Below are 8,441 nucleotides of genomic sequence, written 5' to 3'. Positions count from 1 at the left end.
AATCGGGTGAGGTAGAGGCTGCTAAGAGGCACATCCCACTCTCCATTAGGCTCTAAAAGAGTTAACAAACATATAAATGGAATCTAAATGGGGTCACAGCAGGGCATGGTAAGGAGGGGGTCCCCAAACTGACACGCCTGGACTAAGTTTTGTGGTGAAAGGCTGAAAATGTGCTTTGTAGACAAAGGCGGTCATATGAAACCACTCAGATCAGCAGATCCGCCGTCAAAGGGGTTTGGAGACACAAAAGGTGTGGACGGGCTTAGCAGATCCCTAAAATGTACAAGACAAGCGCCAGAAGAGAAGAGCAAGAGAGCAACCTTGTTTTTTTGTCCCTTTGCTTTTACATTGTTATTCTTTTATACAACGATAGTCCAATCAGATGATCTGGTAACTTTTCCATCAACGTCATATATTAAGTTGTTCTGCTTGTAGCCCTCCTGCTGTTAACTACAGCTCTAACCACTTTTTTTTTTAGAATGTATTAAAAATCTGTTGCACTATATAATTTACCAGATGATATAAACTATGAATGGCAATAGTTTATATGAAACCAGGGCAGAATGTCTAAGTACACTTCTTGCAATGTCTCTGTCCCCTCCCAGCCCTTTTACAAAATCTGGAAAGCCAATGTGCCATTCCTAAACCTCCTGGGCTGCAGCTGATCAGTAGCCGGGGGCTACAGGTTGCATATTCCTCAGAGAATTTCTGTAACACTCCCCACAGTTACCCCAATACAATCCTCTCCCTTCCTGGACATCCCATGATGAAACAACACCCCAAGCTAAGGACTTGGCACCGTGCCTTCCTCCACATCCCCACAATAATGGCTCAGCATAATAAGTGAGCAATGAGCATGTGCTGCTGAGCTTGCATTTCTTCACAACCCCCTTCTTCCTCGTTACCCCATTTCCTGTGACCCCTCCTTCTCACTCACGCCCGTCTCGGGTTACAACTCCTCCTTTTTCCCTCTCGGTCCCTTTGTCTTTCTCTCTGTTCTCCTTACGGGGGATATGACAGGATAAGTCAGGGAAATGCCCAACCTTAGACCCTCCTTATGGGGCTAATACCGCGAGGAAAGTTGCCTCGAGTCGAGGGCACAAATAAAAGGAACCATATACATGACTTGGCGCTACCAGAGTCGTAGCCACATCTGGACGCTGAGCATTTCTCGGGAAATGAGTTGTGGGATTTGCAGACTGACCGTAGCCGGTCTGTTCTATTGCCTGATACTAGTAAAGCACGGCATTATATACATGGGCACATGTAACAAAGAAATCGATTTTTCCAGTCCTTCCAAATCACCGTGTATCTGTTCTTCCTGTCCTTTCAGGAATAAAGGTCCTGACTGTACCGTAGAGAGTGCCCCAGCAACATTCACAGTGCTTTAGTGTCATTTTAAAACAATGACAATGAATTCAGGATGATGGGTCCTTGGATTTAACAGCTGGATTAGAGACATGCTGTAAAACCAGAGACAGGGTTAAAAGCAGCTATGGGAAGCCACAATCCTAGGTATGGAACCTATTATCCACAAAAATATGCAATGCCTTTCCTTTAGTTTCCTGTTTAAGCAAAGAATTCTAAAATTCTGACTGATTTCATATTACTTTTTAGTAATAAGCAGCACTCCATACAGTACTTGGTGGTAACAAAACTAGCCTAAATACACTTTTATGGCAAAGCAATCGTGTGAACAGAACCTCAATGTAGATTGACAATCCACATAGGGCCTACCAAATAGCCAATCACAGCACTTATTTGGCACCCCAAGAACATTTTTCATGCTAGTGTTGCTCCCCAACTCCTTTTACTTCTGAATGTTGCTCACGAGTTCAAAAGGTTGGGGATCACTACGGTTTACACATGCGCACTACAGCAGGTTCTTCTGCACATGCACTAACTGAGGGCTGAGGGAGCGGGTGGGTGGCGGTCTGGTGCCAGCAACTGACCGGAATATATTTTTCATGCTAGTGTTTAGAGATGTCGCGAACTGTTCGCCGGCGAACTTGTTCGCGCGAACATCGGGGTGTTCGCGCTCGCCGGAAGTTCGCGAACGTCGCGCGACGTTCGCCATTTTGGGTTCGCCATTGTTGGCGCTTTTTTTGCCCTCTCACCCCAGACCAGCAGGTACATGGCAGCCAATCAGGAAGCTCTCCCCTGGACCACTCCCCTTCCCTATAAAAACCGAAGCCCTGCAGCGTTTTTCACTCTGCCTGTGTGTGCTGAAGAGATAGTGTAGGGAGAGAGCTGCTGCCTGTTAGTGATTTCAGGGACAGTTGAAAGTTTGCTGGCTAGTAATCGTTTTGATACTGCTCTGTTATTGGAGGGACAGAAGTCTGCAGGGGTTTTGAGGGACATTTAAGCTTAGGTAGCTTTGCTGGCTAGTAATCTACCTTCTACTGCAGTGCTCTGTATGTAGCTGCAGTGGGCAGCTGTCCTGCTTCTGATCTCATCTGCTGACTGCTGCAATAACAGTAGTCCTTGTAAGGACTGCTTTTTATTTATTTTTTTGTTGTTTTACTACTACTACTACTACTACTATAAGAGCCCAGTGCTATTAGTCTAGCAGTGTTGGGGAGTGGGACTGGTGTGCTAATCTGCTGCTCCTAGTAGTTCAGCAGCACCAACTTTAATTTTTTTTTTTTAATATTCATTTTTTTTATTTTACTTTTTTTATTTTACTACCGCTGTAGTAGTGTATAAGTTGACCTTTTAGGCATTATTTGCCCTGTAGGCATTATTTGCACACTGTTTTCTTCAACCCGCCATCTAGCTGTGTGACCTTGTTCACATTCTGTCTAAATATCCATAATATTACCGTCTCCAGAAAAAACACCGGAGTGACTTTTTTCAAGCAGCCATAATATATTTTACGTAATCCGTATCCACCGCTGTAGTAGTGTATACGTTGACCTTGTAGGCATTATTTGCACACTGTTTTCTTCAACCCGCCATCTAGCTGTGTGACCTTGTTCACATTCTGTCTAAATATCCATAATATTACCGTCTCCAGAAAAAACACCGGAGTGACTTTTTTCAAGCAGCCATAATATATTTTACGTAATCCGTATCCACCGCTGTAGTAGTGTATACGTTGACCTTGTAGGCATTATTTGCACACTGTTTTCTTCAACCCGCCATCTAGCTGTGTGACCTTGTTCACATTCTGTCTAAATATCCATAATATTACCGTCTCCAGAAAAAACACCGGAGTGACTTTTTTCAAGCAGCCATAATATATTTTACGTAATCCGTATCCACCGCTGTAGTAGTGTATACGTTGACCTTGTAGGCATTATTTGCACACTGTTTTCTTCAACCCGCCATCTAGCTGTGTGACCTTGTTCACATTCTGTCTAAATATCCATAATATTATCGTCTCTAGAAAAACCACTTGAGTTACTTTTTTTCAAGCAGCATTCATATATTTTACGTAATCCGTATCCACCGCTGTAGTAGTGTATACGTTGACCTTGTAGGCATTGTTTGCCCAGTTTTTTTGGCCGCAGCCACTGAAGCACAGAGGCCAGAAAAAATATGCCATATAAATGCTGAAAATAGTAATTTTTTGCCATACGTTGACTCAACGTATATGGCAAAAAATGACTATTTTCAGCATTTATATGGCATATTTTTTCTGGCAACTGTGCTTCAGTGGCTGCGACCAAAAAAATGCATATTTTCTGCATTTATATGGCATAATTTTTCTGGCCTCTGTGCTTCAGTGGCTGCAACCAAAAAAATTTATATTTTCAGCATTTATATGGCATAATTTTTCTGGCAACTGTGCTTCAGTGGCTGCGACCAAAAAAATGCATATTTTCTGCATTTATATGGCATAATTTTTCTGGCCTCTGTGCTTCAGTGGCTGCAACCAAAAAAATTTATATTTTCAGCATTTATATGGCATAATTTTTCTGGCAACTGTGCTTCAGTGGCTGCGTCCAAAAAAACTGGGCAAACAATGTCTACAAGGTCAACGTATGGCGAAAAATTACTATTTTCAGCATTTATATGGCATATTTTTTCTGGCAACTGTGCTTCAGTGGCTGCGTCCAAAAAAACTGGGCAAACAATGCCTACAAGGTCAACGTATGGCAGTTGTTTAAAGAGAACAGTAGATTACTAGCCAGCAAAGCTACCTAAGCTAAAATGTCCCTCAAATCCCTGCAGACTTCTGTCCCTCCAATACAGAGCAGTATCAAGCAGATTACTAGCCAGCAAGCTTACTATCATCTGTCCCTGAAATCACTAACAGCTCTCCCCCTACACTATCTCTTCCAAGCACACACAGGCAGATTTTTCAGATACATTTTTGCCCTTGATCCCCCTCTGGCATGCCACTGTCCAGTCGTTGCAACCCTTTAAACAACTTTAAAATCATTTTTCTGGCCAGAAATGTCTTTTCTAGATGTTAAAGTTCGCCTTCCCATTGAAGTCTATGGGGTTCGCGAACCGTTCGCGAACCGCTCGCATTTTTGCGCAAGTTCGCGAATATGTTTGCGAACTTTTTTTCCGACGTTCGCTACATCCCTACTAGTGTTGCTCCCCAACTCCCTTTACTTCTGAATGTTGCTCACGGCTTGTAAAGGTTGGGGATCCCTGCTCTAAATAGTAGATTCTAAACTACAGGAGAGCCAAGCCACATGGAAAAAAACCAAAACTGGCTTTCTGAAATATTATGTCCACTTAGATGGTCCAGGGTGTCACTTTGAAGGGTAAAGTAATAGCCTATTATATCATAAAGATGTTATGTCTAGTAAATTGCTCAGTTTATTCCGTATCTGAACATGTCATACAAGAGACTAAAAGCCAGTAGATGTTACTGGGCCCAACAGAAAATTCAATTTAGGACCCCAAAACATTGGTAAGTTCTATCAAGATACATTTAAATTGCTCACTAATTAGGACCTCAATGGGCCCTCTACACTCTTGGGTAGCTTTAATGGTGAATCCCCACAACCACTGATGTGGGTATTTATCAGGGGGCCAGCTCCACAGCCCCGGAATCTATGTGTAACTCTGTATCAGCACTACCAGAATACTTTAATACATGGATCTGTGTAGTCAAATAACAGAATTAAAATTCAATTTAATTGAAATTGTTAGCTAGCTATCTAGTCCCTGTTCTCTGAGGAGCTAGTTTTTGTTAAACAAGGTGATTAGCATGCCATGAGGGGAGTAGTGATATTTCAAGCACTAGTCTTTCATATTAGCTGGTTTGATTACCACACTTACTTGGCAAAAATGGTGAATGTCATACACTATTAGCATGGAAAGCTGTTGAACAAAAAAAAACTATATAACAAATTTACAAAGGAAAGCCATTGAAAGGAAAAGCAACCCTTGTCCTTTAAAATAATAAAAATTGAAGATCATACTAAAAATTTAAAGTGAACTACTTCTTTTAATGTAGGCACTGCTGTTCAACCTTATAAGGCAATTATACTCAGCTCATCTCCATAACTGCTATTACAAGCCATTTTCAGTTGTGCTTACCATATGGTACATTTATATTCCAAAGGAAATAGCCAGTACTCAGAATATAACAGAGATGCTTTGTTACATATCCATCCCCACAAAAATTCCCTCCACTTTAATCCATAAAAATGATATTTATAGTTTGCGCTCATCGCCAAAGGAAATCTCTGTTAAGTCCTAAACACTTGCTACATCACATTGAGTTTTGCAGCACTGGACTTTTGTCTGCATGCTGAAATGATTCTCCCCATGTAACTTAGAAGCCAAAGTGCCCAGATTAATTAACTCAGTATGACTGGGGGTCTAGGAGCCACAGAAAGCCTGTGCCATCTTCCAAACTAACAACATTTTCCATTAAGTGACCAGCAAACCCGGACTTGCTTGCACATTTAAAAATAAATTTATTTGGAATGCTGCTAATTTGATCAAACCATAAATATGACTTGACAGTGAGAATTGCCTTGGTAAGGGCTGTAAGCTTTAATACCCTGTGGTCATAAGGTCACATGCTGCTGTGAGATCATGAGTTATTGGGATATACAATCAAACCAGGAAGCATTCATACCAGATACTGAGCCATCATCTCTTGCCTTTGATGTGTGTAGTCCTTTTACTATGGATTTAATATGATCAATATGGTTTCTGACTTTTTAGAAAATGTTTTCCAGTCATATATTTTTTCCACAGCTGCACAGTATTTACTAGAAAAGTCCAGCTGTTCTTCGTTGGATATGGATGATTATCTGATTGTACTATAGCTTGTTGTCAGTAATGTTGCTCATCTGTAACAACACCACCCAGTTAATGATATTCACATATTTAAATCCTAGGGCTTCTTCTGCAGATCAGTGGTTCTTAAACTGTAGGGTGAGACTCAAAAATGTCTTTGCATATTTCTAAGGGTGGGGTTCCATAAAGCAATCTCTTTTTAAAATAGAAGGGTTTATTAATGGCTTCCCTGGCTGCAATGGCAGGAGCAGGGTTAAGGAAACTGTGCGCCCCTGTTAATTACAGGTGAACAGCATGTGTGTGGACCATGTTCTGCTCAAGGGTTCCACTCACTTTGCACAGCATCATTACTGTATACACACTGATGCTTTTATTTAAAGACAACATTTAACTAAAACAAGATCAATCCTAGCACTGACATCCCCTAGCCAACAGAGTCTCTATCACTCTATATTTTATTATACTTCCCCCTAAATTGGGGGTCCCCAAACATTTTTACCCGTGATCAACATTCAGGCATAAATAGATTTGGGGAGTAATACAAGATGACGCGTTTCTGAGTGGTGCAAATTAAGTTTGGTAGCCCCTATGTGGACTGTCAGGCTACAGGAGGCTCTGTTTTTTATGCAACCAAACTCTGAACTGTTACAATTTGCTACATTACTTGATACATTTTTAGCCATATATGTATTGATTATAACAGCTGCCTTCAAAGGGGTTCTTATTCCAGTTCAGTTGTTTTCAGATCATTCACCAGAAATAAAGGACTTTTTTTGGGTGAACTATCTGAAAACAACTTAACTGAAAAGTTGTTGGAAGTTGAACAACCCCTTTAATGAAAATCAGGGATTCTGCTCAGCAGGGCCAATGATAACAGATGTATTAATTAATGTATCATATCAGAACAGTTACAAAGTCAATATCCTGAATTGTTCCAAGGAAAAATGAAGTTGAAAAATAAAACTTAAAACTTCAATATTAGAAAACAGTCGAAAGTCAAAAGCTTTATTTCTGGTGAACTGTCAAAAGAACTGAATGAAGATAAGTGTCTGGAAGGTGGCCAACCCTTTCATACCTTATTTCCTCTGTAAAATGAAAGGTCTGAGCAGGCAATACATTTTTGTCATTAGTATTGCTTAAAAAGCAGCTTTTAAAGTGATTGTGAACCAGCACAGCAAATGATAGGAATTTTGTCAGTATCACTTACATATAAGTGCTTTGTGTCCCTAATCGCAACCCCCAATGTAACACAAGGGTCTAATGCGATGGCCATGGAAAATGTAATTGGTAAGTCATGCTGGGCTGGTGGGGGGGGGGGGCAGCAAGATCATCCTGTAGCCGGTTTACATTTACAGTCCAGCCTAATGGATAACTGCAAGAAGCCCACCACAGTGGGACTAACATATTTGACAATCCATGCCCTGCAGAATTCAGTGTAAAAGAGCATCAGACCATCAGGTGACAATGGGCCAGGGTTGGTTGAGGGGCTAAAAAAGAACCACATAGCACTTGTTAGTGATACTGACAAGATTCTAAAAATTGATAGGAGCATAATTAGTATCACATTAAGTTTAAGACATACAGCAATAATACCACTTTTGGAAATAATAACATTGATTATTGTATTTTTATCCCCCCTAAACAGTTTAATATATCATGGATAACTCCCCGCAATTGTGTGTGCCAGACAACCTGTGATTGTCACCACTTATTGTATTGAGCCTGTAACTGCAAAAAAGATCATGCTAAATAGCATAAACGAAATATAACAGTGAAAAAAAGATTAAAAGTGATAATCCCCCTTTAACACAAGTTATGATTAAACTCATAGAAGGAACAAAGGTAATTTCTGACCAATTTCTATGACCATTGGTCTGTGGGCCACCAGTAGGGTTGCCACCTGGCCGGTATTTTACCGGTCTGGCCGGTAAAAATGATGCTTGATGCCAATGTTATTAATAGGAAAAAATGGCAAGAATATAGGCCAGTATTTTTTTCCAGAAAAGGTGGCAACGCTAGCCACCAGTAAGCAGCCTCCTTTAACAAACAGTTGATCACTCAGTAGACAAAAAGTGTTAACATTTGTTTATGCAAACATTTCTTAATTGTGTTAACAACTTGTTTGTTCTCTGTAATAAAATAAAACCTTGTAGTAGATAATAACTAAGCTATCATAAATCAAGGTCGGTGGCAAACATTCCACAGACTAAGTTCTTCTGGGCAGGGAC

Source organism: Xenopus laevis, chromosome 1L (genome assembly GCF_017654675.1).
Source record: "Xenopus laevis strain J_2021 chromosome 1L, Xenopus_laevis_v10.1, whole genome shotgun sequence".
Taxonomy (NCBI): Eukaryota; Metazoa; Chordata; class Amphibia; order Anura; family Pipidae; genus Xenopus; species Xenopus laevis.
Note: the sequence above shows the minus strand (reverse complement) of the source record.